This window comes from Theropithecus gelada, chromosome 6, assembly GCF_003255815.1.
Source record: "Theropithecus gelada isolate Dixy chromosome 6, Tgel_1.0, whole genome shotgun sequence".
Classification (NCBI taxonomy): Eukaryota; Metazoa; Chordata; class Mammalia; order Primates; family Cercopithecidae; genus Theropithecus; species Theropithecus gelada.
Genome location: NC_037673.1, coordinates 111874583 through 111884969, shown reverse-complemented (window position 1 = coordinate 111884969; position 10387 = coordinate 111874583). Strand labels below are relative to the sequence as shown.

Genomic DNA, 10387 nt, shown 5'->3' with positions numbered 1-10387 from the left:
AGTTATCCCGCCACATTAACCCCTGACTCGCAGCTGGACCGCCCCGGCCCGGAGCGCCACATCCCGGGTGGGGCGCGCTGCGGCAACGCAGCAGCCCGGCCGGCCGGGAGTGGCCCTTCGGGAGCGGCAGGGCGGGCGTCAACAGCAGTCAGGCCTGGCGAGAGGCGATCTCCAAGGGCTGAGGCAGCGCGTCTCCAAAAGCGTGGGGTCCCTGCTGCCCGCGACTCACGCGCGTCCGGACTCCGCAAGCGCGGCGGGGAGCAGGCTGCTGTGGTCTCGAGGACTGGGTTGCGGCCCGCCGTGTAGGGGGCGGCCCCAGCCTCTCGACGCCCGGGGCAAGACGCCCACCGCCTGGGGCGCTCTCTGGGCCAGAAAGGAAGACAGAAAAGCCACGGGCTAACCGTGGCGGCGCTCGCCTGCAGGCAAGTACCGGGCACTCTGGCGGGGGCCGCTGCCGAGGGCGCGGGGTGGGCTGGGGGCCAGGCCGCCAGGGGCGCGGGGTGGGCTGGGGGCCAGGCCGCCAGGGGCGCGGGGTGGACTGGGGGCCAGGCCGCCTGCGCTACCTCCCCAGCCCACCCTACCGGACGGCGCGGGTGCTGGCGCTGCTGTCCCCAGTGGGGGAGGGCGAGCAGGCAGGCCTTTCCGTCTCTTGGGTTACTCTGAAGGGAAAATCCGCACAGCTGTCTGCCTTTTTGTTTCATTTTGACTAGAAAACCCATTTTCGAAAATACACCTCAGAACCATAAGCAAATAGCCCAGAGTCTTAAATGCTCTAAAGGCTCTGGATGAGCCCCTGCCAGGCACACTGAACCAGTGCTGGAGGTTTTGGCGTGGGTTTTTCCTACTTGGCTTTTTGTCCAAAGCTAATTTGGATAAAAATAGTTTGACTGGCAGCTGTGAGCTATTTTTCAGTATATTAGGACCTCACCAGCTTTCCATGGTAGTAAACTTTTTTTTAAAGAAAAGTCTTTTAAAATATTCTCACATTATTTTTTTAATTTATCCTTTTAATTTTGGAAAGCAAGGGTGAGAAAGGCTATATGATCTGGAGGTAAAAATACACCACTGTATAGAGTTGAAGTGTTATCCCCTGAACCCGCATTGCACGTCTACAAAGGAGAAGAACTTGTCCTTCTCCAAGTGTTTAGTATTCCTTAGATTAGTGTTTTTCAAACAAGCCTGATGGGAAGACGCATTTGGGACTTTTGTTTAAAATGCATCCCCCCTACCTCTGAAAGTTTAATTTGGTAAGCTTGATTTCCAGAATCTGTATTTCTATTTTTTTTTTTTTTTTTGAGACGGAGTCTCGCTCTGTCACCCAGGCTGGAGTGCAGTGGCCGGATCTCAGCTCACTGCAAGCTCCGCCTCCCGGGTTCACGCCATTCTCCGGCCTCAGCCTCCCGAGTAGCTGGGACTACAGGCGCCCGCCACCTCGCCCGGCTAGTTTTTTGTATTTCTTAATAGAGACGGGGTTTCACCGTGTTAGCCAGGATGGTCTCGATCTCCTGACCTCGTGATCCGCCCGTCTCGGCCTCCCAAAGTGCTGGGATTACAGGCTTGAGCCACCGCGCCCGGCCTGTATTTCTATTTTTTTATTATTTAATTTCATTTTATGTTCTGGGATACTTGTGCAGGTTTGTTACATACATAAACGTGTGCCATGGTGGTTTGCTGCACCTATCAGCCCATCAATCCTTACATTTTAATATTTTGAAGTAGTAGGTTGGTTATCAATGGAGTTAAGCCACTCCATTTTATATTTCATTCAAGTCAGAAAATAGATAAGCAGATATAGGATATTGACACCTGCATTTGAAGCAAAGTAAATGTGACATGTACGTCTTACTGTATGGAACTTGAAGTACAAATCATGTTTACACTGTTGAATCATGCACACCTATCTATCTGTTGAGTCATTTGTTCCTTATGATATTCTTAAAATGTATTCATTTAACAAATATCTGCTGTTAAATCTTTTGTCTTTAATCCCCCTAGACCACACATCCCATTCTAGGTCCCACTCCACTACTTTGCTTCTTTTTATAACAAACAAACAAAAATCGTCTTTGAAAGATTTACCTCTAAGTCTCCATTTTCATTTCCCCTGTTTCCTCCTACCCCCTCTCATCTGAGGCTTTTTGTCCCCATTACCCCCTACATGGACCTGACATTGCCAATGGCTGTCTTGTGAAATCCTGTATCTGTGCACAGTTCTTATCTTTCCTGACCCCTCAGTAGCATTTGATCACTCCTTCCTCCTTAATATTCTTTCTTCTTCACTAATGTTCTGCACTAATATTCTTTTTTCTTCACTTGGCTTCCAGGTCACCACATTCTCTTGCATTTCATTCTGCTTCTTTGTGTCTCCAGGCTTCCCCACCACTAAATCTTAGTATGCCACAAAATTCATTTCTTGGCCATATTTTTCTAGCCATACTTTCTCCCAGGACAATTTCTATCCCAAGGCATATTCCTTGACTATAAATAACATCTATCAGCTAATGACTTCTAAAATTTTATTTCTAGCTTTACTGCTCTTCTGAGCTCCAGATGTGTATGTCCAGCTGGTTACTCAGCATTTCCATTTGGAAGTCTGATAGGCATTTAAATTTAGTATGGACAGACAGAACTACTGATGCCACACTCACCAAGTTCTCCCTCTGTTTCCCCTCAGCTCCCTCCCCTTATCTCAATAAACAGCCTCAGTTACTGCCATTCAAGTAGGCCGGAATTCTAGGAAATTACTCTTGACTTCTCTTTTTAGGTCAGACCCCGCATCCAAGCATCCAGCAAATTCTGTTCACTCTATCTTGAAACAAAAGATCCAAATCTGCCCACCTCTCCCTCTCTCTGTAAGCTAAGCCACAGTCCTACCTACATGAGTGAGAAGTCTCTGCCTCTGCCCTTCCTCCTCTATAGTCTTTTCCAAACAGCAGTGAGTTTTGTCATACATACTCAGAACTTTCATTTCCCTTCAAAACCTTCTCATCAGAATCACAAAAAACAACAACAAAAAAACACAAATAAAACACACACACACACACACACACACACAAACAGACTTACAATGGCTTTAAAGCCCTGTATGATCTAGTCCCTGACTACTTCTCTGAACTCATCTTCTGATTTCCCTCTCACCCACTCCACTGTAGTAACACTGATTGTGCTGCTGTTGCCTTTGCCTGCAGCGGGTCTCTGCTAGACCATTGCACACTGTACTCCCTCACTTCTCTGTTAGCATGCTGCCTCAAAGGTTACTGTGCTATTGCAGCAAGATCTGTTTTGCTGCTGGACTTGTGCGGTAGGTTGTTATTAAATACTGAATGCTACTCTCTAGTATTCCATGAAGCTTATGGCACCTTTAAAACATTGTTGGTTGCTTGAGTTCTCTAATATTAAAAATGCACAACCATTTTTCTTTTTAGCCTAATTTTGATAAGATAGACAGTTTGCCTTTAAATTCTGTGTTTTTATAAAATCTCTTCCCGATTTGGAGATTTGCCCTTTAACATCAGTTTTCATTTTTAGATACAGAAAATGGAAGAAAAATATCCAGTTCACTAAAAGGAATATTTGGTGGGGGCCAGTTACCCCCTCACCCCCACCAATAGGGGCAATGGGAAATAGGAAGCAATAATCTAACATTTGGAGACTCTTTGAATGGTACCTGCAACAGGTAGTTTATGGGAAGAAGAAAAATAAAGACTCTTGTTCAGAGAAGAATATACAAGTTTCTAAGTTCTGCAGTGACTAAGCCAATATCAGAGTTGTCAAGATTTTATAAGATATTATATACATTCAACTCTTTTTTTTTTTTTTTTGAGACAAGGTCTTGCTGTGTTGCCCACGCAGGCCTTAAACTCATGGGCTCAAGCAATCTTCCCACCTCAACCTTCCAAATAGCTGGGACTAGAGGCACATACCACTGCACCTGGCCCCAGTTCTCTCTTGAGGACTATGTAGAAATGAAAAACAATATTTTCATCTTTATGAAGAGGTGTAGCAACTAAAAGATTGTTTAATTTATAATCCTTATTTCTCATTTTAATCCCTAGGAACTGGTTCTGTTATCAGTAGCACAGGTACTATTGCCCCTTCTTTTAAAGGAAAAGAAGAAAATTCCTTCTCATTTTAGAATTAGGATTTAAGATACTTAAATAAATATTTCCAAAATGAGATTAAATAAAATAAGTAGATTTGGAATATGGAACAAAGAGAAGAGTAAGAGGGTTAAGCGGAAGCTAGGAGTGAAGTTATTAATAGCATCAAAACACCTGCCATAAGCTTCTGTCTGTTGGCCAGAGCGCTCATTAATCTGGAGCTTCCTAGCAACTGAGTGAAGAGATAGGGTCCACAAGATGAAAAAGCAGTGCCCAGGTAAAGATCAGATAGAAGCATTTTTTAAACATTGACTTGCTCAAGGACCTATTTTAGATACTATGAAGATGAATGTTCTGTCTTCTGGTACTTAAGAAGAGTATTGGAGAAGCCCTATTTGGTTTAGAGTTAGCAAACCCAAGCTCTTGGAATATTTGCATATGAATAAAAAACAGATGAAATAGAGCTACACCTGGAGATAGGCTAAACTCATTTGGAATGTACAGATAGAGCTTGTAAGGAAGACACTTACCAAAGGCGTTGGAAAAGATATATATGTATAAGGAAGTTACTATTTAGATGGAAATCAGGTCGACATAATTGACATAATTGTTGACAATTACTGACATAATTGATATTTATAAAAATATAAAGCCTAGAAAATGAATTTTTATTTACTAAAAAACTATTTTTTCAGATTGTATGATCATCGTTTGAAAAAGTGAACATATATGTGTCTATATATGTACATGTGAAGAACATATGTGAGTTCTTCACATATACATACATGAAAGAATACATATATACACACACATTTATATATTCTTATGCTTATACCATTCACAGAGTATCAATGTTACTTTTTTGGTATTCACTTGGCCCATGAACAACACAGGTTTGTATTATGTGGCTCCCCTCATATGTGGATTTTCTCGAACAAAACACGGATCAAAAATGCAGTATTCCAGGATTCAAAAGCCACACATATGGAGAGGTTACTTTTCTTATAGGCAGGCTGTGCAGGCTGACTGTGAGACTTGAGTATTCTTGGATTTTGGTATATTCAGGGGTCCTGGAACTCCTAGAATCAGTCTTCTCTAACCTTAAGTATACCAAGAGATGACTGTACTGCATTTTGTTTAACAAAGCTGAAATCGTATTCTGTATACTATCTTATAGTCAGTTCTTTTTGCTTTAATTACATTTCATTTTCGTGTCATGAGAAGCATTTTCTCATGTCATTAAAATTATAACATTCTAAACATTTTTAATGGTTTAATAGGATTCAGTCATATGAATAATGTGACATAGTTAATATTGTCATTCCCCAGTTTTGGGATATTTTGATTTTTACCTCCAGTGGAATTTTAACTAGCTTATGACACTATGTACAAGATCTCTTATGATAATAAAATATAGTCATCTAACTCACACTTCAAATTTGCAAGAAAATATCTCCATAGATTTCATGACAAGAGAAAGCTAAGCCAGTTTGAGAAACTGACAAAAAGGTCTGTCAACCTAGATAACAGAGAGAGAGGCTCTCTAAAAGAAAGTAATATTTATTCAGAAATGGGCATTGCAGTGGGAATATGTGTTCCATAGTAAATTGTGTGTACTCAGGGAAGTAAAGGCAGACAAAAATTTTCAAAGTAAAAATGAGGAGGTTTACATAATTGTTTTGAGATATTATTTTTGGCTTGTGGATAAATAACAAGGGTGGCACCAGTCTGAAGTTGGACAGGAAGTTGCGGGGCAGATGTTCTCGCAGAAGTACTTTTTGTATAGGACTGTGATGGCATTTGTGCAAGGTTCTGGTTTTTGTGGAGACTTTTTTTGATAATTCTGGTTACTAGGCATATATGTATAAGAACCTTTCCTTCATGGCCTTCCCTGGCTCTGATTGTCTGGTTTTTTAACACTAGTGACTCGATTTTGATTCTGACAACTCTCACAGACCCATGAAGACCCATGTGCAGGGAGCCGGAGGAACAAAGTGCAGAAAAGCATGAGATGGGGTTGGAGCTGAAGTAGTCAGGCTATGCAGGGTATTATTTGTCATATCAAGAAATTTTTATATCAAGCACAGTAGGAAGCCAATGCAGGGTTATAAATGGGAGTAAGTCAAATCAGATGTTTTGAAAGATCATCCTTGCTGTTGAGTGGAGAATAGATTAGACTGACTGAGAGTAGGGGACCAATTAGGAGGCAACGCAGAGACCAGGGTAGAGACATTGATCTAGAATGAAAATGTGGTAGAGAGGAAACTTGAAACGATTTGAGATTGTCTGTTAGAGTTAGATACACAGGACTTGGTGATCACTTGGAAGTGTAGGAATAGGAGAGTAAAAGGAAGGCGTCAAGGATACCCCAGGTTTTGGGTCAGAACAGGACAAATGATAATGCCATTTACCATGATGGAGAAGTCTGGGAAAATGAGGTCCAAGCTACCTTCCAGGTCAGCAAGTAAGACAAATTAAGAGTGCTGTGCAATACATATTATAAGAGATGTGAACCAGATATTATGGATATACAGAGGATGAGTACTTAATTTAACTTGGAGATAAAAGGAAATGCAATCCTTGAGTAGTGTCTTGAATCATAAAAAGGAGCTATTCATGTAGATGGTTGGGGAAGGGTATATTCTAAGATGGAACATGGAGGTAAGACATGACATTTGGGGAAACTGTAAACAGGTGGATATTAGAAGTCTCAAGAGTAACATGGTAGGAGCAAATGTTATGGATAAAAGGAGAGATTGGATCATAGAGGGCCTAGAATGTTATTCCCATAACACAGAGTTTTTCTTGAAGGCATTAGCGTATTATCAAAGGGATCTTTAAGCAAGAGAAAAACAGGATCAGTTTTCCATTGCAGAAAGATCTATCTAGAAATGATGTAAAGAGGAAAGAGACTGGAGGCAATGAAACTAGTTGGATATTATGGGAATCTGTAATCCTCTAAGGAGGAATAATATAGGTCTTGAACTAAAGCATAGGCAGGGAATGGAGAGAATGGGAAAAGAGACAGATATGTTTAGGAGACAGAGTTATTAGCAGGACCTAAAGTTTAGTGGGTGGAGTTGTGGGGAGGGTTTGTTTGAATGGGTGAAAGAATATGAGAATAATTTCTAGGTTTCTGTCTTCATAGGTAAAGAGGATATTAGTATCATTGACCGAGGCAGAGAAGATTGAAGAGGAAAGATTGATTGACTGATTGATTGGTTGATCCATCTGTCTGTCCATGTGTCCATTTACCCTATACTTATTGAATGCCTATTATGGCCCAGGTACTATTAGCTTGACCCAGTAAGCAAACTCTGGTCAACAGAGGGAATGACTGTACCAAGCCCCATTTGATATCTATCACTCATATTAGTTCTTGTGGCCCAGTCTCCCTTGGAATCATGTCAGAGCCGTGTGCAGAATCAGGGGTGCTACAAACCTAGAGAAGGGAGTGCTGTTTGGAAACAAGTCACAGACTGAATTGAGTCTGTATCTGTCATCTCAGATGGGGATGAGCTTGTCTCCTAAAAAAATCTCCTAAAGTCATGATACGCCTTTAGCCATCATTTATTTCAGTTTATCCAATTGTGAGTCAGTCCTCCTCCTCCTAGGCTGCAAGGGTATTTATGGTACCTTCTTAATGCCAAAAGATTTCACCAATTCCTAATTGCCTGCTTTTGTATCCTCTTTTTTCTGTGGTCATTTCCTGAAAGTACTTTTAGCCAAAACATCTATCATGTATTTTTTTTTCTAACAGGTCTAGCCACTGTCACTTTTATGTAGACGTTATGCATGAAAACTGTTTGCTAGAAAACAACATTTTGGCACACAGTATAAACACCTTGTCAAGCTGCCATTCAGACTGAGGAAAACTTAGTAAGTTGAATAATTTTGTATTTCTTGGCTAAGAGCCAGTGACAGAACTTAGTCTCCTAAGCTGACTGATCTACTGGCAAAAAATGTATAACTCTGCTATTTGGTATTTAAACACACATGCTTACATACATTTGTTTATTTAAAATTATAAAAAGACATCTAAGACAAACAGTGCTCTCATGGATTGGTATTGCATAGGAAAGCACACAACCATATGTGTGTTTGGGTGTATGTGAATATTTTATGTATACATACACATACTTTTAAGCAAGCATATGCAAAGATGCACATATTCAGTGTAATTTTAACACAGAATTGGGATCATACTGTAAGTATTATAATATATTTAATTTGATAACTTTTAAAAAAATAAGTAGATAATGTTACAAAGGTCATTTTAGTCAGAGGAAACACATTTCAGGCATGGATGAAGTTACAGAGCTGAGAAGGCTGAGTATCCTGGCAGAAGAGAAAAGGACCAAGCGTGATACTCACATTTTTGAAAAATGTTTTTATATAGTAATAACATAGAACACAAAAGTGCATAGAGCAAAGTATATAGTTGAATAAATAAACAATCACCCATGTAACCATTTTCTGACCTACAGTCACTTTTCCCAAAGATTTTTTCTTTTCCCCGCGACTCTGCAGTACCTCTTTTGTTGTACATCAAGTGTCCATATATGTGTGAATCTGTTTCAGAGCTCCTTATCCCATTCTATTAGCAATTTGTCTAACATTTTGCCGTATTACATTGTCTTCATTATTGTAACTTTATAGTAAGTGTTGATGCCCGATAGAGCAAGTCCTCCCAACTTATTCTTCCAAGTGTATTGACTATTCTTACCCTTTATATTTCCATAGAAATTCTGGAATTGAACCTGTAAAACTCAACTTAAAAAAGTCTTGTTGAGATTTTGATTGGTATTGCATTGAGTCTATATATCAATTTAGAGAGAATTGGCATCTTTACTATATTGAATATTTCAAATAATAAACATGATATATATGTGCATTTATTTAGTATTTTCCTTTTATATTTTATCTCACTAATATTTCTGCGTGGAAATCTTGCCCGTTTTTTTCATTAGATGTATGCCAAAGTATTTGATATTTTTTGATCTATTGAAAAATGACATTTTTTGTAATTGTATCTTTTATCTTTGTTATTGGTATTCAAAAATACAATCGAATTGTTTATGTTGACCTTATTATATCCATGTTCTTGCTAAACTTGCTTATCTTTTAGTAGTTCTGGTAATTTTTTAAATTTTCAGATGATAGAAGACCCTCTTATTTCCAGTTTGCTAAGAGTTTGTATAATGAATGGATGTTAAATTGTATCAAAAGATTTTTATTTTTAATTGTCAATGTGATTAGTTATATTGATTTTTTTTTTTTTTTTTTTTTTTTTTTTGAGACAGGATCTCATTCTGTCACCCAGGCTGGAGTGCAGTGACAGGATCTCGGTTCACTGCAACCTCCGCCTCCTGTGTTCAAGCAATCCTCCTGCCTCACCCACCTGAGTAGCTGGGATTACAGGTGTGTGGCACCACACCTGGCTAATTTTTGTATTTTTAGTAAAGATGGAGTTTTGCCATGTTGGTCAGGTTGGTCTTGAACTCCTGGCCTTAAAATGATCTGCCCACCTTGGCCTCCCAAAGTGCTGGGATTACAGGCATGAGCCACCACACCCAGCCACATTGATCAATTTTTACCTGTCAGATCAACCTTGCATCCCTAAAATAAACCCAACTTGGTTGTGATGTATTATCCTTTTTATAAAAAGGATCCATTTTTCTAATATTTTGTTTATGATTTTTGAAGTAATCATGAGTTAGATTGATCTATAATTTTCCTTTTTGTAATATTCACATCAGTCCTTGGTGTCATGATTATGCTGGCCTCATAAACATGAGTTGGGGAATGTTTCTTCTTTTTTAATCTTCTAGTTTTATTATTTTTTTCTTTACATATTTGATAGACTTCCCTGGCTACCATTTGAACCTTGAGTTTTCTTTTTGGGGAGATTTCCAATTATGAATTTATATCTTTAATAATAATTGAGAGAGAGGATTAGGAAGAATAGCTAATTTATATCTTTAATAATAATTGAGAGAGAGGATTAGGAAGAATAGCTAGATGTGGTTTTCTTTTTATTTTCCTTGAGTTTCATAGGATTTTTTAAAATGTGTGATTTGGGCCGGGCGCGGTGGCTCAAGCCTGTAATCCCAGCACTTTGGGAGGCCGAGACGGGTGGATCACGAGGTCAGGAGTTCGAGACCATCCTGGCTAACACGGTGAAACCCCGTCTCTACTAAAAAATACAAAAAACTAGCCGGGCGAGGTGGTGGGCGCCTGTAGTCCCAGCTACTCGGGAGGCTGAGGCAGGAGAATGGCATGAACCC

At 39.9% G+C, this 10387-nt stretch overlaps 1 protein-coding gene across 2 annotated transcripts in view; it reads left to right on the top strand.

Annotated features, from left to right (window-relative positions):
• LOC112625771 (TIR domain-containing adapter molecule 2) overlaps nt 1-10387 on the top strand; it is a 36343-nt gene that overhangs the window by 12209 nt on the left and 13747 nt on the right. The window contains exon 1 of one of the 2 annotated variants that reach the window (XM_025387071.1): nt 13-422. The exons of the other annotated variant lie outside the window; for it this stretch is intronic. The gene's annotated coding sequence lies outside the window, so the exon portion shown is untranslated. Of the gene's footprint in view, nt 1-12; nt 423-10387 lie in introns of those variants that run through there. 2 annotated transcript variants of the gene reach the window in all.